The following is a 23,857-nucleotide window of genomic DNA, read 5'->3' on the forward strand; positions in this document are numbered from 1 at the left end:
TCTAATATAACATGCAATGCGCACACACTCATATTGGGAGCAACTGGCTGGCAGGATTGTGGCCAGTTTATTTGCGTCATCTAGGTTTCTTACTATACAGTGGTGTGAAAAAGTGTTTGCCCCCTTCCTCATTTCCTGTTCCTTTGCATGTTTGTCACACTTAAGTGTTTCGGAACATCAAACCAATTTAAACAATAGTCAAGGACAACACAAGTAAACACAAAATGCAATTTGTAAATGAAGGTGTTTATTATTAAAGGTGAAAAAAAATCCAAACCATCATGGCCCTGTGTGAAAAAGTGATTGCCCCCTAAACCTAATAACTGGTTGGGCCACCCTTAGCAGCAACAACTGCAACCAAGCGTTTGCAATAACGTGCAATGAGGCTTTTACAGCGTCCTGGAGGAATTTTGGCCCACTCATCTTTGCAGAATTGTCCTAATTCAGTTACATTAGAGGGTTTTCGAGCATGAACGGCCTTTTTAAGGTCATACCACAACATCTCAATAGGATTCAGGTCAGGACTTTGGCTAGGCCACTCCAAAGTCTTCATTTTGTTTTTCTTCAGCCATTCGGTGGTGGACTTGCTGGTGTGTTTAGGATCATTGTCCTGCTGCAGAACCCAAGTTCGTTTCAGCTTGAGTACATGAACAGATGGTCGGACATTCTCCTTCAGGATCTCTTGGTAGACAGCAGAATTCATAGTTCCTTTTATCACGGCAAGTCTTCCAGGTCCTGAAGCAGCAAAACAGCCCCAGACCATCACACTACCACCACCATATTTTACTGTTGGTATAATGTTCTTTTTATGAAATGCAGTGTTCCTTCTACGCCAGATATACTTGGACACACACCTTCCAAAGAGTTCCACTTTTGTCTCATCGGTCCACAGAATGTTGTCCCAAAAGTCTTGGGGATCATCAAGATGTGTTGTGGAGAAATTGAGACGAGCTTTGATGTTCTTTTTGCTCAGCAGTGGTTTTCTCCTTGGAACTCTGCCATGCAGGCCATTTTTGCCCAGTCTTTTCCTGATGGTGGAGGCATGAACGCTGACCTTAACTGAGGCAAGTGAGGCCTGCAGTTCCTTGGACGTTGTTGTGGGGTCTTTTGTGACCTCTTGGATGAGTCGTCACTGCGCTCTTGGGGTAATTTTGGGCGGCCGGCCACTCCTGGGAAGGTTCACCACTGTTCCATGTCTTCGCCATTTGTGGATAATGGCTCTCACTGTGGTTCGCTGGATTCCCAAAGCTTTGGAAATGGCTTTATAACCCTTTCCAGACTGATAGATCTCAATTACTTTCTTTCTCAATTGTTCCTGAATTTCTTTGGGTCTCGGCATGATGTGTAGCTTTTAAGGATCTTCTGGTGGACCTTACTGTGTCAAGCAGCTCCTATTTAAGTGATGCCTTGATTGTGAACAGGTGTGGCAATAATCAGGCCTGGGTGTGGCTAGAGAAATTGAACTCAGGTGTGGACAACCACAGTTATAGTATGTTTTAACAAGGGGGGCAATCACTTTTTCACACAGGGCCATGATGGTTTGGATTTTTTTTCACCTTTAATAATAAACACCTTCATTTACAATTTGCATTTTGTGTTTACTTGTGTTGTCCTTGACTATTGTTTAAATTGGTTTGATGTTCCGAAACACTTAAGTGTGACAAACATGCAAAGGAACAGGAAATGAGGAAGGGGGCAAACACTTTTTCACACCACTGTACATGGTGATGGTATTTGTGCCTGTTAATGGAGAAAATGTTTTTTTTAGATTTAGCTTGACTGGGTCCTGCAGCCCCTAGGCTTTGTAGAGTTTTGCGTGGAGTGGAGCCTCAGTTTCTAGGTCCACATCTTACCTGGTACACACTACAGTTTTTTTGTTTTATGAAATACAGTGGGTTGCATGAAAAAAAAAAACTTTACTAACCATACAAGGTAAGTCCAGCGATCTCCCCCTCTGAGCTGTTGTGTTCTGACAGGGGGATAGTCCCCCCGCCAGAACACTGCAATCAGCACTCTCTGCCATTGGCTGAAAGTGTTGATTGGGGGTTGGAAGAATGCTGGTTTTCCAGCATGCACGTTCGACGGAGGCCAACTGACATACACACAGGCAGAATGTTGGTCACTTTTTTTTTACAGGGGTTTTAGTCTCAGCTGTACCCACAAGCCTTTATATATGAAATCTGACTGATGCTCAAATACTCACAAAAATGTGAGAGCCTGCTGCTGGGTGAAAGGCTGACTGCTGATAGAATGGTAAAAAAGGTACATCTGCTGCCTGTATTTTGGGAAACCCATTAGGGGGCACCTAATCAGGAACTGCCATATGCTTAGTTAGTGGCTTGGAAGAGCAGAGGATTTGTTCTTTTTATGAGAGTGAAGAATAGAGCAAAAGGATAACCACGGTGAGGGAACAGGGTCCAAGTGGTTATGTGGGCATCAGGCATTTAGCAACCTTCCCAGTGGTAGCAGAATTAAAAGAGGAAAAAATAAATAAAAATGAAAACAAGATATATGCGATTCATTATAAAATCTCTAATTTAAATGATTGTCAATGTCCTGGGCAGTGAATGAATTAGAAGGTGTAGGACACAGTAGAGAGTTAAAAAGTTTGAAGAGAGTTGAGGAGGACTGGATAAGAGGGTTTAATTGAAAGTTATGTAATAAGTCTCAATGGCAGCATAGAAGAAGGAATTACCTGTTGCGGTCAAATTCTGTGTGTAGTAAGGGGGACAAGTCTTAAGGCAGGAAGAGAGCAAGCTGTTCCAGAGCAGTTATGTCAGGACAAGACAGGGCTAAGATTTTGATGTTGAGGTAGTATATAGCAGAGAGATTAAAATAGTGAAGGTTTCAAGAGTTCATTGCTGATTGGAGGAATAAGTTGTTGAAGACAACTGGTGATGAGTGCATTAATAAGGACAGAGTAGAAATAAGCATTAAATAAATACAGTATATTGTACTCTGCCTTGTGGTATAGTTAAATTTGAATTTAAGGAGAGAGAGGGTACTATTATGAGAAGGAAAATGGTTAAGATGTTTAATAGCAATTTGCCATGGTGCAGTTGCTTGTCAGTTGTCAAGCATACACAGTAGGGAAATGCTTAAGATGCTTAAAAGCAGTTTACCTGTGAAGGAGCAGAGAAGACATGGATGACGAGGAAGTGAACACATTATCTGACTGTAGTGTTAAACTGCCTTAATACTGTGCAAAAATTATAACTGCCAATGACTGTGCCAGAGTTCAGGAAGGTATGCAGCAAGCCCAAGAGATGCAGTCTACAGTTTATACCTGCTCTGCCAAAATCTGAACCTTTTAAGGAGAATACAGTGTCTTAATTTTGGTGCCCGTTTTAAAGAGTAAACTTATGGCAAAGTGGCAGGGACCCCATGAGATAAGAGAGAGTCAGTGATATCAAACTATCAGGTATACCAGCTCAAAAAGGGAAAGCCCCTTCAAACATACTTTCAGCAGGAAGCAATCCTAAAGAATTACCAGCGAAAATGTATACCAAAGGTTAGGATGACACTGAGCCCAGGGAATTACCAGACCGAATTAATTTACTATAACATTTTGATTGAGCCTCATGTCAACATAGCTGTTAAGATTTCTGTATGACAGTAAGGGCCAACTTTTTCTGTACCTCTTGTGAAATGGCTTTTCTCTGAGCTTCAGGTGCTTCATATGGGCCTTAGGATACCCTATTGGGCACCTAAAGCTCAGAGTAAAGCTATTTTAGAAAAGGTACAGAAAAAGTTAGCCCTTAATCATGCAGGAATCTAAAACAGCTAGTGGCCAAACCCCTATAGTGCTTAAACCCAAGCCAAATGGCAGCCAAAGGTTTTAAAACAACTTCCAGAAACTGAATTAAATATTCAAATTTGTCAGGCACATGCCAGCTTAGAGCTCTGCTCCTGATGGGACATTTCTACCGTATTATATTGTGTCCCGGCTCAGCTTCACCCGGTAAATATTGTTACTTGGTCTACTAATAACCCCCAGCACTAAATGTAATGGTTCTTGAGAGTTCTCGCCTGAAAATGAAGCCAAAAAACAACAAAGAAGCACTGCGTCAGGCTTCAGTCAGAATGGCACTAGCTGCATCCCATGCCCCTGGTACCTCACTCTCAGTAAAATCCTCTCAGCGCTCTAAGGTATCTGTTGCAACACACAGGGAATATGACATCTTTTACAGACCCTGCTCATTTTTCTGTTCTGAGGCAATTTGAAAAAATGCTTCACAAAGTCCTTTACCCTTTTGCTGCCAGGCTCTGTGCTCCATTTCGTACACTCAGGTGCAAGACCATTTTTGCAATTTTTCCTTTATTTTTTATTTTTCACTTATAGCTTTCAGAATTTGTGAAAGACCCCCCAACCCATTTATTTTCTGAAAGCACATGATAAATAGAATAAAGAGGTGCTAATGATTTTTCAAACCCCACCGTATTCTTTATCCATCTGGGACAGATTCAAAACTTCTCTTGGCCTTCAATCTCCTCATTTACCGATCCTTTCTTTTGTTACAAATCCTGCTTTTTACCCTGGATCGCTCTTAATTTTTTCAAATAATGGGATACAGCTAATTTATCCCATTTATATAATTTGGTATCTGCCTCCTCCATATATTTTCATACTTTGTGTGATACATTTGGACTTCCTCAATCAGAACTGTTCCGATATTTGCAAACCAATTATTTTTTCCAACCTTATCTCAATTCCAACTATCCCAGATGTAGTTTGAATGCATATGTATTTCTGACCCTCATGCTGGAGGACTTTTTTAGCTAGTACTAACACTGGTCCCCCCTCATATGTCTCCAAATGAAAATTAGACCTTAATCACTCATTTAATGCTACTGAATTGTCTAGCACAGCCTTTCTCAACCTTTTCAACACAGAGGAACCCTTGAAATAGTTCTCTGGTCTCGGGGAACCCCTGCTAAATTTTAGAAATCTACAACTCATGATACATTAGTGTGATGGTCAGTGGGAAGAATGGTCCTTACGTTTAGGGTGATTGGGAAGAATAACCTCCTTACAGATGGCTAAAAAGATCAATGGTGTCAGTGAGAACTTGGCAGAAATTGCCCAATGCTGAAGGAACCCCTAGCAACCTTTGGAGGAACCCTAGGGTTCCACGGAACCCTGGTTGAGAATCACTGGTCTAGCATATGGTCCACCACTAAAACTATTTCTTCTAATGCTGTTGCTGTGGAAACTAACTTTAATGTACTAACTCGTTGGTATTTGGTTTCTGTTAGAATATCAAAATATGCTTCTCATTACCCTGGAGCTTGTTTTTGTGGCTGTTCAGAGTCTGGCACTCAACTTCATATTTAGCAGTTTTTGACTCCAAAATCTTTGATACACCTATTCAGTCCAATCTTGCTACAAGCCTGTTAAACCTGAAGCCTGGTGGGATCACACAGAATCAGTTTTGCCTTCTTTTACAGCTCCTAACAACCCGCCAAACAAACCATTGCTAAGGCTTGGAAAACTCAATATTTAATTCTAGCCAAGCCATACACAGAACTAATGAAGCTCTTATTCATGCTAAAATGGAAGCAATCAAAAGAGATCGATTTGGTCAATTTGAGAAACTCTGGCTTCCTTGGGTTAAACATTGTTTACCTCCAGACTTTGATACACACTATTATTGGTAATTTTACTCTACTTGCCTTGATAGTACTTTCTATTCATTTGGGATCGCATCACCACTTGTAACACCCCCCCCCCCCATTCCCTTTCCCCCTTTTGCCTACCCTCTTCTTTCTAGCTACTCCTATTTTTTGTTTTCTACCTTTCTTTAAATATTGTGCGGTACTTAGAAACACATGGGGGTTATTTACTAAAGGCAAATCCACAAGTGCAAACTACAAATGCAAAGTGAACTTGAAATTGCACTTAAAGTGCACTTGGAAGTCGCTGTAGATCCGAGGGGAACATGCAAGGAAAATAAAAAAACAGCATTTTAGCTGAATGACTAATAAAATCAGCAGAGCTTCCCCTCATTTCAGAGCTACCCTTCAGATTTACAGCGACTGCACTTCCAAGTACACTTTCAGTGCAATTTCAAGTACACTGTTGCACTTGTATTGTAAAGTGGATTTGCCTTTCGTAAATAACCCCCATGATCTCTTCTGTTTTTAAAATATACCTATTAGATCGATCTCCTTATTACTGCTCTTGCAAAATGAGCCACTAGCTTACTTTTTTGTTGTGATGGAATTTTCTAATGCTTTCGATGTAATACTTTATTAGTTTATTCGTTGTACTACTTGTTACATTTTTACATTGTCATGTACTCATCCTGTTCATAAATCAATATGTTTAGCTTTATTGCTATTTGAATGTTGTACCCCCATCCTTGTATGTAAATACAGAAAAAATCAGCGCAGTACAACCCCTTTACGAAAAGCTGCTGGACACCAAGGATCAATTACCAAATCCCAAAATACAACATATCAAACAGATGGTACAGCGCTCTAACTAAAATAAAATGATTACTAACATATTAAAATTAATAAAAAGTCCAAAGATAGCTTTTGAGTCAAAAAGTCCACGTGAGGAATCTTCAGTGGTATACAGTCAGTTCATGCATAAAGTGACTTAGTGCCAAGGGGGGGACCACCACCAATGGTAAAATTGGCTGCTCACCTCATCGTATGGACCCTTTAAATTACAGAGGGTCGTATGCACTTAAATATCAACTCATCCAATCGCTGTACTCCTCTCCGACAATATCCGACCAATTCACAAACGAAAACACAGCTTTCTCCTATTCAGAGTCAAATGAACTGACACGTTCGTGGAATACCCACACTGGATCGGTATATAGCAGTATTCACAATTCCTCAGACCATGTGGATAGAAAGACAGGCCATAATGCTCTCCATAGAAAAACGTTTTAATGATGAATATACATAAAAAACACACTTACAATAACGAAGCTTCATAGATCTTTATCATACGATCTTTTTCATCAGCGGACACGGAAAGCCGTGTCCGCTGATGAAGTCCCGCCCATAGGGACGTAACGTATGGACGGAGATCACGTGACGTCACCCGCGGTCATTGATCATTTTAAAGATCGTATGAAGCTTCGTTATTGTAAGTGTGTTTTTTATGTATATTCATCATTAAAACGTTTTTCTATGGAGAGCACTATGGCCTGTCTTTCTATCCACATGGTCTGAGGAATTGTGAATACTGCTATATACCGATCCAGTGTGGGTATTCCACGAACGTGTCAGTTCATTTGACTCTGAATAGGAGAAAGCTGTGTTTTCGTTTGTGAATTGGTCGGATATTGTCGGAGAGGAGTACAGCGATTGGATGAGTTGATATTTAAGTGCATACGACCCTCTGTAATTTAAAGGGTCCATACGATGAGGTGAGCAGCCAATTTTACCATTGGTGGTGGTCCCCCCCTTGGCACTAAGTCACTTTATGCATGAACTGACTGTATACCACTGAAGATTCCTCACGTGGACTTTTTGACTCAAAAGCTATCTTTGAACTTTTTATTAATTTTAATATGTTAGTAATCATTTTATTTTAGTTAGAGCGCTGTACCATCCTTGTATGTACTCAATTTGTCAATCTTTGTTATATTTAAAAAATAATAAACTAATTTGGCAAGAAATATTCAAATTTGATGCTCAAAGCATTGGCAAGATCCCTTAAACACTAACCACAATCAGCTTTTGTGATACTAGATGTGTCATACCAGTGCAGGATCCTCATTTTTGCCCTACGTGGGGCCCCCAACCTCATTTCAGAGAATGTACCGCATGAGCCCACAAAGCAAATGCTTTGGCATAGCTGGATGAGATTGTCATTTTCAGTGGGATTCCAACCCACAGGAGATCCTTGCAGCTTTATATTCTGTTCATAAGGCCATGTTAACACGAAACCCCAAAAAGTGCAATAGACCCGGAAAAAGCCTGCGGGGGGGCCTCTAAATGGACAAGGTTAAATAAAGGCAGCTTCTATAATCATCAACGGTCTTGTCCCTTAGAGGCATCTTCTTCTGTGTTCCAGTTTTTGAACGCCTTCATTGACCGGTGCAGGATGATATCATTCCTGCACAGGAAGCCATCATTCTGGCACACTGAGGATCAGACCGGCCCATGAGCAGCTCAGCTTACATGCTGTGAGCCACTGCACACAGGCAGGAAAGTTTATTTCCTTGCAGAAGAGACATTACAACCAAGTATTTGGGAATTTTTGGGACATTACAACCAGATATTTAGGAATTTTATATGCAGTTTTGACAACCACCACTAGATTTCCTCAACCGGTTGCAAGTGTGTCTTCTGCTGCTTTTTGTGTGCAAATGATTGATAGAACATATAGGTCAGTACCTTGAAATAGAGCGCATATGAGTCAATTATGTGTGTGTGTGTGTGTAAGTGTGTGTGTGGACAGATCAGGTCATCAGTACTGTGTACCACATACATGTATGGATCAGATAAAAAAAAAGCAATAGCAACAGGATTTGTCTGGGTCAGTTTTAGTGATCTAGTTACACACAAACCAACACACACACGTTTATCAGTAAAATGGGATTGAGAAATGAACAGACATGGCAACCAACTGTAGTGTGCTACATCCTACTGTCAGGAAAGGGTCCGTCTGCTGGTAAGATCTATCATTTGGTGTGCAGTACTGAGGTCCACCCACAGGTGTCTCCTGGCAGTTTGGAACTGTCAGGAGAGTCTTTCCCTGCTGATGTTATGTCATCATTGGGCCACAGTACTGACGTCCACCAGCGGATGGATCCTGGCAGTATGGAGCAGACAACACTCCCTGTGCTCAGGTGTTACATGAGGACAATCACTGGCAGTCCCATAAATACCCAGCAAGCACTCACATGTTGGCCTTGGTATCTTTCTTCCTTGCGCCCTGACCCGTACCTGAACCCTGAACCCTGAACCTGAGCCTGAGCCTGAGCCTGAGCCTGAACCCATCCTGATCCTGTGTCTCCTCTGTTCCTGTACCCTTGTAAGCTTGATCCCATCCATTATCTCCCTCTCCTGTCCTGCCCTTGTTCATTTGCTGATCCCCTGTGTATGACCCTGGCCTGGCTAACGTGTTTGATTTCGGTACTTCCCTTTGGCTATATATATTATCTGTTGTCTGTGGGTTTCTGTTGGTTGGTTGAGCACTATTTGTATTTGCGGTGTTTACTTATTTATATCACTTATCTTAAATAAACATTATTCTTATTCACTTTACATGTGTTTTGGTTTCCTCTTTGCAATCCACACAATCTGGTCACACCTGTTCATGATGACACCTACCTTCTTCAGCTGGCTAACCAGTCTCTGAGATTTGTCTACGCCTGTCGTAAAGTATATCTAAACTCTACCAGAACTGAGATGAGTGGCTGGATTTGCTTGCATATAATGAAAGAGTGCAAACAAGACCTTTGTTGTTTACATAAGGGTCCCAACTAGGGCTGCAACTAACGATAATTTTCATAATCGATTAGTTGGCCGATTATTGTTTCGATTAATCGATTAATCGGTTAATAACCTTAAAAAAAAAAAAAAAAAGTGGGTCAAATTGACATTCATTTTCAACCACAGTGATGGGAAAATTTAGAAATAATAGAAAACTTCTTCGTCAAGGGACTTTTCAGACAGTGGATGTGGTTTTTGTTCAGATATTAAATTCATTTTAAAAACAAGTGGAAATTTCAAACAAAATTCTTTCATTCAGCGAATGTACAAAGATTTTTTTGTCTGAATATTCTAATCCGAAAATTGATCCGTGTGGCCAGCATAAGGCTCGGTACACACCTATGCAGTTTGCTTTTGATCTGTTTCTGCAGTGCCTTTTGCTGTGTGTTTTGATTTCTGCGCACGCAATTTTACTGCAGTTGGCATTTTTGCAATTTTTTGGGCAGATTAAAAAACACAAATTGCTGCAAAAACGCATTACATGCTTTTCTGCAGCTTCTCCATTGAAGTATATTGAACACCATTTTGCGTTAAAAGTCCCTGACCCTTTCAGATGTGAACGTGTTCCATAGGAAACCATGTAAATGAACTAGTGCATTTCTGCAAAAAGCACCAAAAAACACATAGATGTGAACCAGGTCTAACACGTTTAGTAATGTAATGGGGTTAAAAAAAACTAAAATTGGCCCTTTATAGTAGAAAAAGCAGATAATCACTACTATAAGGGGTTAATATTTTTTTACTGTAGAACAGTGAGAGTAATATTTACAGTAGCGATTATTTGCTTTTTTTGTACTATAAAGGGCTCATTTTAGTGTTTTTTAACCCATTATGTTACTGGGCGATTAATCGATTATGAAAATAGTAATCGATTAATTTCATAATCGATTAGTTGACGATTAATCGATTCGTTGTTTCAGCCCTAGTCCCAACATAAGGGTACATAAGGGTACAGAATAGGTTCACTTAAAGGCAGCAAAAGAATGCTCTCCTGGGATCGAATGATATGCTTTGAGGCAAATTTGTATCAACTCTTCATCACCACCAATATGTCTTGCTGTCCCTCAGGACAATGGCTATCCTTATATACACTGCAAAACAACAAAGAGGGCACACCGACCTAGTACATTACCTTAATAAAATGTATTGAGAAATGAAAAACAACAGTAGTTATACTCACAAACACATGACATAAGCAGGCATGTCATAAAAAGCAAAGGGATCGCTTCCAGGTCTGCTACGATAAATCAGTAAGGGAAGACCAGATAGTGTCCGTAGTGGCTACTTGAAGGCAGCACCCAGCCAATGCACGAGTTTGTACATGCAACAGAGTATGAGTTTTTACACAACACAGCAGAGATAAGGCATGCAACACCCTGTGGCTGAAAGCAAAGTATGCCTTGTATCACTCTCTGTCTGATGAAGACATCAAAAACACAGAGAGGGTTGATTTACTAAAACTGGAGAGTGCAGAATCTGGTGCAGGTCTGCATAGAAACCAATCGCGTTCCATTTCTTTTTTTTTTTATTAAAACTTAATTGAACAAGCTGATTGGCTACCATGCACAGCTGCCCCAGATTCTGCACTCTGCAGTTTTAGTAAATCAACCCAAGAGTGTTGTGCAGCCTCCGGTTTTTTAGGTGCTTTTTACATGCACAATTTTCCACTTTTTAGAAAAATAAATAAAGGCAAAAATATTTGCAGGGGAAAAAAATGTACATTTATTTCAAAAAATGACAGCTGTTGCAGAGAGGCTGTTGAAAAGAACCTCCCGTGCTTTATCATGGGAGGGCGGTCTGAGGGTCCCATTTGCACCCTATGTTACATCCTATATAGCAGGGATCTGCAATTAACAGACCTCCAACTACAAGTCCCATCATATCTCTGCCTCTGGGTGTCATGCTTGTGGCTGTCAGAGTCTTGCTATGCCTCATGGGACTTGTAGTTCTGCAACAGCTGGAGGTCCGCTAATTGCATATCCCTGCTATATAGGTTTAATGTGATGCAAAAGATGGAGTTAGATGGAATAAGCTCTAAAAAACACAAAAAGGTGAAAACAAAGCCTACAATTATAGTTAGAATTAAGATTTTTTAAGATAATCCTGAATAACAAGCCTAGTCAAAATTTAGTTTTACAGCATAAGCAGTCCCATTTTTCAATAGTTTTTGACATTTAACCGGTTCCCGACCGGCGCACGCCGATGTACGTCGGCAGAATGGCACAGGCAGTCATATTGGCGTACAGGTACGTCCAATCTTCAATGCCGCCCTGCCATCGTGCCGGTTGGGACCCCCGTGAGTCCAGTTGCGGGTCCCGCGGACTCGATCGCCGCGGCCATACCAGCGATCGTCTCACGGGGCGGCTGAATGGAGGAAATGCCGTGTAAACAGCATTTCCCCATTCTGCCTAGCAACTAGTGACGCTGATCTCTGCTCCATGTGATTGGAGCAGAGATCAGTGTTCACTAAATGAAAGCCAAGCCCCCCCACAGTTAGTAACACACCCCTAGGAACACTTAACCCCTACACTGCCACCCACTGGTTAACCCCTTCACTGCCAGTGTCATTTACACAGGAATCACTGCATTTATATAGCAGTGATTACTGTATAAATGACAATGGTCCCAAAAATGTGTCAAAAATGTCCGATGTATCCGCCGCAATGTCGCAGTCACAATAAAAATCGCTGATCGCCCCCATTACTAGTAAAAAAAAAAAAAATTATTAATAAAAATGCCATAAAACTATCCCTATTTTGTAAACGCTATAACTTTTGCGCAAACCAATCAATAATCGCTTATTGTGATTTTTTTTTACCAAAAATATGCAGAAGAATAAGTATCGGCCTAAACTGAGGGGAAAAAAAAGTTTTTTTATATATTTTTGGGGGATATTTATTATAACAAAAAAGTAAAAAATAATGCGTTTTTTTCAAACTTGTCACTCTATTTTTGTTTATAGTGCAAAAAATAAAAACCGCAGGGGTGATCAAATACCACCAAAAGAAAGCTCTATTTGTGGGGAAAAAAGGACGTCAATTTTGTTTGGGAACCACGTCGCATGACCGCGCAATTGTCGGTTAAAACGACGCAGTGCCGAATCGCAAAAAGTGGTCTGGTCTCTGACCAGCAAAATGGTCCGGTCTGTAAGTGGTTAAGATCACATTTTCAAGTCTAATTCTTTTTCTCAAATCTATATTAAAATCTTTGGAGTGACACCGTTGCAATAACTTTAAAGCTCAGGAATATTTGGCTGTATTACTTGGCTGGAGAAAAAACCTTTAATAATACTTCAATATCATAAAGACAGACAACACTTCTAGTACTATATAAACTGCGCTCAATGTAATATACACTTGCCAAGTGTGCCAAAATATATACCGTATATACTCGAGTATAGGCCGACCCGAATATAAGCCGAGGCCCCCAATTTACCCCCAAAAAACTGGAAAAAATTATTGACTCGTGTATAAGCCGAGGGTGAGACATGCCTGTCCATCCCTGTGTGTCCGTCCATCCCTGTGGGTCCATCCATCCCTGTGTGTGTCCATGCATCCGTGTGTGTGTGTGTGTGTGTGTGTCCATGCATCCGTGTGTGTGTGTGTGTGTGTGTCCATGCATCCGTGTGTGTGTGTGTGTGTGTGTGTGTGTGTCCATGCATCCGTGTGTGTGTGTGTCCATCCATCCCTGTGTGTGTGTGTGTGTGTGTGTGTGTGCATGCATCTGTGTGTGTGTGTGTGTGTGTGTGTGTGTGTGTGTGTCCGTGCAGCCTACCTGTGTCCAGCCTGCCTGTGTCCGTCCAGCCTGTGTCCGTCCAGCCTGTGTCCCGTCCAGCCTGCGTCCCGTCCAGCCTGCGTCCCGTCCAGCCTGCGTCCCGTCCAGCCTGCGTCCCGTCCAGCCTGCGTCCCGTCCAGCCTGCGTCCCGTCCCGGCCCGTCCCGAGCCAAGCCTCCGTCCTTCAGCTCTTCGTCGGCGGCCATTCTAGGATTCAAAAGCCGCGCCTCCGTCGGTGATAGGCGGAACACTCAATTTCCCACTGACTGCTGGGAAATTGAGTGTTCCGCCTATCGGATGTCCGTGATAGGCGGAACACTCAATTTCCCAGCAGTCAGTGGTCCGCCTATCATGGACGTCCGCTCATCCTCATACTACGGACGAGGATGAGAGGATGTCCGTGATAGGCGGAACACAGACTGCTGGGAAATTCAGTGTTCCGCCTATCACCGACGGAGGCGCGGCCTTTGAATCCTAGAATGGCCGCTGTCTGTCTGCTCGACACGCTGATCGGGCAGACAGACAGCGATGACTCGAGTATAAGCCGAGGGGGGCACTTTCAGCCTCAAAAAAGAGGCTGAAAATCTCGGCTTATACTCGAGTATATACGGTATGTATGTGTATATATATATATATATATATATATCATAGTGCAATTAAATACATGTAAAATATAATAAATATTGTGAGCCAAAATAGAATACACACACACACACACAAAATGTTGTAAAGTAAGAATGATTTCAAAATTATATAAATTTAATACTTTTTTTATCAATTTACAAAATGAAATAGTGAGGTAACAGAAGAAAAATTCAAATCAAAATGTGCTTTGTAGGATTGGCGTCAGATGTATGTTTGATCAATTATACCAAGCAGGTGCTAATGATTAATATCATATGTAGGTTTAAACACAGTCAAAACCTGAAACAGCTGTGTAGGAGACTTAAAAATTGGGGGGGGGGGGTGCAACAGCCAAACTCTGCTAAGGTGTGGTTGTGGAATTGTGGAAGACCATTTCATGTCACAGGTCATACACCATGGCACAGTAACAAGACACAAGGTAGTTATACTGCATCAGCTAGGTCACTCCCAGGCAAAGATTTCAAAGCAGACTGTGGTTTTGAGGAGTGCTGTTCAAGCTCTTTTGAAGAAGCACAAACAAAAAGGCAACGTTGAGGACTGTAGATGCATAGATCGGCCAAGGAACCTTAATGCAGCTGACACATCATGCTTACTTAGCTTTGACATTGGAAGATTTCCAGCAGTGCCATCAGCACAGAACTGGTAGAAACCAGTGGGACCCACGTACATCCATCTACTGTCCTGAAAATTCTAGACAGAAGTGGTCTTTATGGAAGAATTATGGCAAAAAAGCCATATCTCCGATGTGAAAACAAGGCTAAGCAACCTAACTATGTACAAAATCATAGGAATTTGGGTGCAGAAAAATGGCGGCAGGTACACTGGACTGAGGAGGCAAAATTTTAATTAATTAGCTGTAGCAGGAGGCAGTTTGTTGAAGCATGGCAACAGTGAAGCATGGTGGATGTTCCTTGCAAGTTTGGGGCTGTATTTCTGCAAATGGAGTCGGAGATTTGGTCACGATCACTGGTGTCCACAATGCTGAGAAATACAGGCAGATACTTATTCATCATGCCATACCATCAGAGAAGCGTGTGATTGACCCCAAGTGTATTCTGCAGCAAGACAACAACCCCAAACATTTAGCCAATGTCATTAAGAACAATCTTTGATGTAAGGAACAAGGAGTCCTAGAAGTGATGGTTTGGTCCCCGCAGGGCCCTGATCTCAACATCAGTGAGTCTGTATGGGATCACATGAAGAGACAGAAAGAAGCAGCCTACATCCACAGAAGACCTGTGGTTATTTCTCCAAGATGTTTGGAACAACCTTCCTGCCAAGTTACTTCAAACACTGTGTGCAAGTATACCTAGAAGAATTTATGCCGTTTTGAGGGCAAAGGGTGGTCACACCAAATATTGATTTGATTTGGGTTCATATATTTTCCATTTTGCTAATTTATACAAACAACACTTTTTTTTTTAGCTGGGAATTTTCTCTGGTTTTGTCTTTAATGCATTCGCCCTTCCATGTGTTTCTTGCTGTGAAGGCCAGTTATAGGTGTGGGCAGGGGTTATCTCTTTGTTACTGGTGTAAGCTTGGTCAGGGGACACACCGATGGACTGGGCACGCATGTCTCCAGACCTAAACCCTATTGACCATCTATGGGGCATCCTCAAACCGAAGGTGGAGGAGCGCAAGGTCTCTAACATCCACCAGCTCCGTGATGTCATCATGGAGGAGTGGAAGAGGACTCCAGTGGCAACCTGTGAAGCTCTGGTGAACTCCATGCTCAAGAGGGTTAAGGTAGTGCTGTAAAATAATGGGGGCCACACAAAATATTGTCACTTTGGGCCCAATTCGGACATTTTCACTTAGGGGTGTACTCACTTTTGTTGCCAGCGGTTTAGACATTAATGGCTGTGTGTTGAGTTATTTTGAGAGGACAGCAAATTTACACTTATACAAGCTGTACACTCACTACTTTACATTGTAGCAAAGTGTAATTTCGTCAGTGTTGTCAGATGAAAATATATAATAAAATATTTACAAAAATGCGAGGGGTGTACTCACTTTCATGAGATACTGTATATTGGTATATAGATGTTGTTTTTTTTTTTAAAAGGGTTTTTGGTAAATCTGAAAACAAAAAATCTGCAGAAAATCTAAAAGTGTGTATGGGGTCTATGATACAAGTCAGATTTCAGGACACAAAAATTTCATTTTTGTCCTTTTTGAAGAGATACTTTCAATAGGAACATGTCTGAAGGGATGCAGGCCCAGCAGATTTACTCATTAGTGCCCTGCAGCTGCACACCTGACAGTTAATTATGAAACCACTTCCATTAGACGCACTCAGTACAGAGGCACAGACAAACACACATGGATTACTTCAAATAACAAAAGGTAGGAATCTGCAGCAAAGGTTGTTATAATCCTTGCAATGTACATAGATCATCCAGAGGGGGATGTTTTTTTCTCAACAAAAGTGGAATTATGTTTTAAGGTTTACTTCTATTTTATGGCAAGTAATGGTGGTGATACACTGGATCATAGGTGTGTGCAGCCTAGTGCATTAGGGTGTGCATCCCAAAGCTCAAACATACACTACTCATCACTTGCGATGTTCGTTCAGAAAAGAAAGGGGCCGGCAATTTACATATTTACAGGTCCCTTCCCCTACCTATTTACCGGCCCCTTCCCCTACCTATCCTAAAACATCCCTGCAGCAACATTTTGGGGAAGCGGAGAGGAGAGAAGCCAGCTGGGGAGAGCCAGGGTAGTAGGGGGAATCTTTGCTGCACAGGGTGATTAGGGTGTGCATGGGCACACCTGGCACACCTTGTGCGCATGCCTATGCACTGGATATCCACCAAGCCCTTATAAAATCAATGCCTGGAAACGATTAAACAGATGCTACTTATACTATTTCTGCAGTATATATGATTAAGGTTCCACCAGATCCTATGGTTTGTCTGTTGGGAGCAGTAGATGAGGAAGTCTTTGTTCTCCTTGAGTAATATAGCTGTACTGAAGCTTCTGTACATAGCCCGGAAACAAATATCTAGATTCCGGCTATCCTCACACACTCCCACTAGGAAATATTGCATAGAACAGGTCAATTGCATAATTATAAGAGAATGGCTAACATATCAACACAGAAATGGCAATCGCAAGTTCTCTTCTATCTGGCAGGCATGGTTGGATACTCCTGGGCTCACCCCACCTCAACTGATTAAGCATAGATTACTGCAGGTATAAGTGCTCAGTATCTCTTAGTTCCTTATCCATGGTAGGACACGGAGGAATTGGACTTGTATTAAGTAATCTTACACGAGACGGATTCAAAATTGCACCTAGTTCTCTGTCGGGGAGGCTGCCTCTGTTACTTTTTCCTGGGTTGGCAAAACATTAGATTATATATGGCCTATTGGCTGTTGGTTTCATCCTCCGTAAGGGGAAAATAATACTCTTGGGTACATTTTTTTTTTTTTTTTTTTTTTTAAATGTATGTTTTGTTTTGACTTTGTACTTATGTGTCATGTTTCATGTCTAAAATATCCTCTACTTACCTAACAATTTTGGGGTAATATGGGAACCAGGTCATATTGTCAGTGTACATATAGTAAATTATGTAGAATTGTTTATTGTATGTCCTGGGTTTCTTACCCTTATTGTTTAGTGTATTGTATGCCTGTTGACTTTTGGTACAATAAACATTTTCCTGATAAAAAACAAAACAAAACAAAAAACAGGTGGTACAATACTATATAAGATAACCTATAGGACCTGAGTTTGCCCCAAAATAGCATCCAGTCACACAATTGAACCTTACCATCATCAAGAATGATGAAGGGAATCTGGTTACAAAAGATGGAGAGATGGCGAAGGTACTGCATTTATTCTTCTCCTCAGTGTTCACGAGGGAAACAAGGGGAATCAGAAACCAGGACTACAATGTTTATCCTTATGACACATCACAGAAAGCACCCTCATGGCTAACAGAGGATAGATATAGGAATAGATTTGATAAACTTAACATTAATAAGTCACCTGGACCAGATGGCTTGCACCCAAAGGGTCATTAAGGAACTCTAGTCAAGTAACTGCCAGACTTCCTTATTTTTAAGAACAATCTACTGAATGATATGGTACCAGAAGAATGGAGAAAAACCAATGTGGCACCAATACTTAAAAAAAGACCAAGATATATCACAGGGAATTACAGACCAGTTAGCCTAACGTCAATAGTTTGCAAGCTCTTGGAGGGGATAATAAGGGACTATATACAAGATTTTTGAACGGTATCATTAGCAGTAATCAGCATGGATTCATGAATAATCGTTCTTGCCAAACCAATCTATTAACCTTCTATGGGGAGATGAGCTGCCATCTAAATAAAGGATGGCCCATAGACATGGTTTATCTGGATTTTGCAAAGGCATTTGATACAGTTCCCCATAAACGTTTACTGTACAAACTAAGGTCTGCCAGCATGGATCAAAGGGTGAGTACATGGATTGAAAACTGGCTACAGGGGTGAGCTCAGAGGGTAGTGATAAATGGAGGGTACTCAGATTGGTCCGGTGTGGAAAGTGGGGTCCCCCAGGGTTCTGTTCTGGGTCCAATCCTATTTAATGTATTCATAAATGAGCAAAGCCAACAGAATTTTACCATGCATTAAAAAGGGGATTAACTCCAGAGATAAAACGATAATTCTCCCACTCTACAAGACTCTGGTCTGGACGCACCTGGAGTATGTTATCCAGTTCTGGGCACCAGTCCTCAGGAAGGATGTGCTAGAACTGGAGAAAGTCCAGAGAAGGGCAACAAAGCTATTTTAGGGACTGGAGGATCTCAGCTATGGGGAAAGACTGCAAGTGTTAAACTTATTCTCTCTGGAGATTAGACACTTGAGAGAGGATATGATTTCAATATACAAATACCGTGCTGATGACCCCACAATAGGAATAAAACTCTTTCTTGAAACAGAATTTTAAAAGACACAAGGCCATTCACTAAAATTAGAAGAGAAGCGGTTTAACCTTAAACTGCGTAGAGGTTACTTTACTATAAGAACGGCAAGGATGAAGACTTCTCTTCCACAGGCAATGGTTTCAGCAGGGAGCATAGATAATTTCAGAAAACGATTAGATAGGCACCAGAGCAACCATAGCATACAGGGATATACAGTGTAATGCTGACATAAAAACACACACACAGGTTGGACTTGATGACTTTTTTCAACCTCGCCAACAATGTACTATCATACTAATTAAAGAAACAAATGATTTAAAATAAAAGGAACTTGTCTTTGTTGGGAACTATTGTCTGATATACGTAACGTTAAATCACCACACAGTGACTTTTGTTCCATTTTTTTCCTTTGTTGGTTCTGATGTACACAAACATTGTACTATTTATACACCAAGGATGTTCATTATCTGCTGTTCTTACACTATCTCACCCTGCAGAGTGCTGTTACTGTGTGCACGTACATTATCACTTCTCTCACACATCTGGACTTTAGTATTTGAGGGTCGTCTCTACTTTCCACAATTGCCTATGATCATTTCCCTGCCCAAGATCTGCCCTGTAAATCATTAAAGAATTACTTGAAGAGGAATTTTACCCATTTAAAAAAATAAATAAATAAAAGTCAGCCGTTACAAATACATATGTATCTGCTGACAATTTAAAAAAAAAACAAAAAAAAAAACACAGGTACTTACAAGCCCATGGAGTCCAGTGACGTCTTCCCATTACCAATTCTTCTCACCACTGTGGGTCCCTGGTTCAGTGATCTTGGATTGGGCAGCTGGCTGTAACTTCCTGAGGAATCACAGTCAGATACTCACTGTGCATTTCATGAACTCACTGATCTACAGAGATCCACTGCTTTGGGATTAAGCACACAAAACTATATACATATTCTTACACTCACTTCAGTTAAAGCAAGCTCTTTACAAAAGTTAACTAGACTAAACTGAGTTCACTGATGATGCTCTGAGATTATAATCAGAAAAAGTAGAAAAATGATCAAGATTATGCGGGGCGGTGTACAGTATATTTGCCTTTAGTAAATCAACCCCTATGTATCTACAGGAGGGGGCTATTTTAGAGTGTCTGTTTAAAACATATGGAAATTCATATTGCTATGTCCCTGTTGGGGAGATTTTTCTTCAGATCCTCTCCAAGTGACAAGTGGAAAGGAAGGAAAAATCTCTAAAATAGTATGTCCATAAAACAACCTCTTTCGGACATCTATTACAGTTTTTCCACCTAGCATCTCTCCTAGTGACAGGTGGTGAATATGCAGATGTTTGCCACAACACACTGGCTTGGTAAATTACATGTTTGCTCTGATCAAGCCAGTACATTATACAAGGTATATTAAATACAGTATGTTGTGGTTTATACAACGCAAGAAACATATTTTTGTACATACTGCATAGTGATTACCGTAGTTGAGATTAGTGGGGAAAAAAAAAGACATTTTGCCAGCTATTTTTTGTACACTAATCCAACAGATATATTAAAAGAAAAAGGGGGAGAACTGTGCCAAATAGCCCAATTTAAATGTAGTAGATAAATGATGATTAGGCAAAATAATAGTCCATAGGGAAATCAGTCCTCCTTTACATGACACAACAGTGACACCACACAAAGAAAAAGTGCCCGACCACCATAATTTAAAACTGCTTACCAGATGGCAAGCACAAAGGACATTTGGCTGTAGCCCAGCCACAGCCTTTAGCTTGCAAAGTTGACCACTGTAAACCACAGGAAGCAGACTGGATAGCTGAAAATAACCCTAGGCGTCTTACAGAGTCCGTGGCTGTAATTCAATAATAGGCTCAAAGAAAAGAAAATTTTCCTGTGCTCATTCATGAATCCTGGGCCTTATATCCGAAACTCTCAAAGTTTTATTGCACGTTGTATATATTACATGCAAATTGTCCAATGAATTTTTCTCTACAATTTTACTTCTTTAGTAATTTTTCTTTCATGTTATAATGTGTACCATTTCCTTATTAAAAATAATATAGCCTAGATTTCAGGAGACCCAGTTTCATTATATACTGCATCAATTAGGTTTTAGATTTAGAACTCTGGTACACATGCAGAAGTTTTTGATACTACACTTACTCTATATCCCTGCAGCAGTTATTTCTCCTGTATCCTATGACGTCTACTACTTCACTTCAATCAACATTGTTCATCAATATTGTGCTTCCCCTTTGGCGATACCACCTGCAGCCCAAGGCAATAACCCACGGATTTCTCTAACTAAAGATTAAATGGTCCCTTGATTTAACCATCATGGAAAAGGCTTGACAGTCTGCATACAAGGGTGGGAGAAGGATACTAGCATCTTGAAAAATAAAATAAACAAAAATGTAAACATTTAAAAAGCATTTATGTCAGACTATTCATGGGCTTGTGGCAACAGGCTTTGCATTCCCATACAAGTCTATGGGAATGTAAAATAGAACTGACCTCACGTCAAATTCTAGTCAAATACACCAGTCAATGAATTCTAAATGATCTCAGAAGCATCTCAAACTTGATGCCAAACTAATGCCATTGACACAAGCCCAAAGCTGTAAACATAGGAACTGAATATGTTTGGAATGTAATCTTTAAAAAAAAAAAACCCAGAGGTAAAGTCAGCCATTGAGGTGTCTATGCTAACTGCTTATCTTCTTGAGTGCCCTGGGAGCACTTCATTTGCCAATGGCAGCCTCTATCTCCTAAGCTTCCTTCCTGCATCCTTCACATCTGAGCTGAAAAGCAAGTTTTGCAGATGGAACACCCTGAGTGAATGTGTCCTAGGGTGTTTGGGAAGATGAAAGACCAGTGTACGAGCGTCTCTTAAAGTCTACATTTTATCCATCATTTAATTTTACATATATTATATCAAATACAAAAGGTCGACAAAGACCAATGAAAATGTGCCATGTTACTCATAGATGATCAGATGTATTAAATACAACCTACATACAGTATACCTGGTAATATTTATTTCTGGTGTTTGTAGAACAATGACATTCTACACAGATATAATCTTGTATTGAGAACACTGCAGATATTATTGCTCCAAAAGAGAAAAAAACTAAAAATAAAAACCATTCTCTTTACCATCAGCTCCTTACTTCTAACTGTCTCTAATGCAACACCTCCCAGAACAGGCATACAAAAAGTAATTTAGAATTAAATGGAAAGCCTATAACATTTCCCTCTGGACACCTTTCTGTCTTTCATGTGTTCAGATCACAAAACAGCTGACGTTTGAATATTCAGTAGGGATTATTATTTTTTTTGCCAGGAAAAAGAACAAAAAAATAATCCTATAGCCAATGGGGGGGTGATACACCCCTGCATAGTTATTCTCATCGTAAAGCAGATCATGGGAATCAAACAAATAGCCAGGGGAGTGGTTCATGCATCTCTACTATATAACCCTATGAACTGCAAAACGAATCAGTATTCTATAATGCCACCCTGGGCTCTAAATTTTAATTACTTTAGAAGCTGTCTGAATCTACAATAAAATGCGACATTATGATCAAATTTGCAAGTTCGATTGGCTTTGCTGTAATATATGTTATGGATCTTTGGACACCCTTGCAATGCCTTTAGAGCTTACAGGAGCTTGCTTTGTTCTACAGATTGTAGGCAAATCCTTGCAATGATAGGTAATGATAGATAAATATGCAAATGAGAACATTACAGCAGACTAAGATATAATGGGTTAGACCCTAACAAACAGAATAGAAGGCTGCTATGATCGTTCAGTGATCAGTGTGCAGGCATGTATAGTTTCAGTAGTGCAGTGACGTCAGTGAGTAGCGTGACCAATAATCTATAGAAACAGTAAGAATGTTTGTTATCTGCTATTCTCACACCTTTCCACGTTGCCATGTGCTGCCACTGAGTACATTATCACTTGGTTCACACATTTGTCCTTATACATAAGGGGTCATTGTCATATCATCTCTACTCCATTCACTAACTATTCACAGCCATTCACCTGCCTAGACAGCCCCTGATATAACTAAATGGTAACATCATGCATACTTTGCTCACTATAAAATTAATTGATACCCTAAAATAGACAGGAATATACTACTAGGGACTTAACACACACAAATTTACCATAATTAAAACCCATTTACATGCCATTAATCAATTTATAAGCATAGGGGTTGAATTACTAAAACCAGATAGTGAAAATATTGTGCAGCTGTGTATGTTAGCCAATCAGCGTCTATGTTCAGCTTGTTTAATTAAGCTTTGACAAAAAAAAAAAAAACTGGAAGCGGACTGGTTTCATGTAGAGCTGCACCAGTTTTTGTAAATGAACCCCATAGTGCCCTGGCACACAAAGGTTAGGGTTTACAATTATGTTAAGAAATGTAAAGGTTTGTTTCCTAACTCTGTCATATACCAATGCCATCAAATAGTGCTAGTTTGTCTCATGGCTCTATAATATATTGAATACTTTTTTCTGCTTATCAAGCAGCTCTTTCCGTTCTATGCACTGATTGTGACGTATGGCAGCCCTTGCTGCCCCTCTGAAAAGCAATCTTTTGTGGAGGTTTAAAGGGCGGTTAAATAAAGGCCCTATACATGTAAATAGGTTGCTTTCAGTAGCAGTACTGTCTGCTGAGCGCGACATGCGGTTTTACTTTTGCAGCAGCACGTATACAACCCTGAGCAACTGCATGCCCTTCTTTAAGTGGGCAGTTGAGAAGGGATTAAAATCACGGTTCAATTGCCTGCTTTTACCAACCCTTGGCCGTCCATGTGAACAAGCAGCAACAAGCATCTTGAACTGCTTGCCGACCAGCCGCCATCATTATACTGTGGCAGGTTGGCACGATCCTGCGAACCGTCATAGCTATACGTTGGCTCGCGGGATCAGAATAGCAGGTGTGTGCGCACACCCGCTGCATAGATGACCACCAGCCACGAACAATTGTGAGAATGAGGGACAGAACACGGAAGTGTGTGTGTGTAAACACACAAATCCG

General features: G+C 40.7%; 1 protein-coding gene across 3 annotated transcripts in view; it reads right to left on the bottom strand.

Annotated features, from left to right (window-relative positions):
- ADORA1 (adenosine A1 receptor) overlaps positions 1-23,857 on the bottom strand; it is a 189,864-nt gene that overhangs the window by 162,707 nt on the left and 3,300 nt on the right. Inside the window, exon 1 of one of the 3 annotated variants that reach the window (XM_077481657.1) lies at positions 10,643-10,787. The exons of the other annotated variants lie outside the window; for them this stretch is intronic. The gene's annotated coding sequence lies outside the window, so the exon portion shown is untranslated. Of the gene's footprint in view, positions 1-10,642; positions 10,788-23,857 lie in introns of those variants that run through there. 3 annotated transcript variants of the gene reach the window in all.

Source organism: Lithobates pipiens, unplaced genomic scaffold (assembly GCF_037356315.1).
Source record: "Lithobates pipiens isolate NorthernLeopardFrog02 unplaced genomic scaffold, aLitPip1_a1.2 Scaffold_16, whole genome shotgun sequence".
Classification (NCBI taxonomy): domain Eukaryota; kingdom Metazoa; phylum Chordata; class Amphibia; order Anura; family Ranidae; genus Lithobates; species Lithobates pipiens.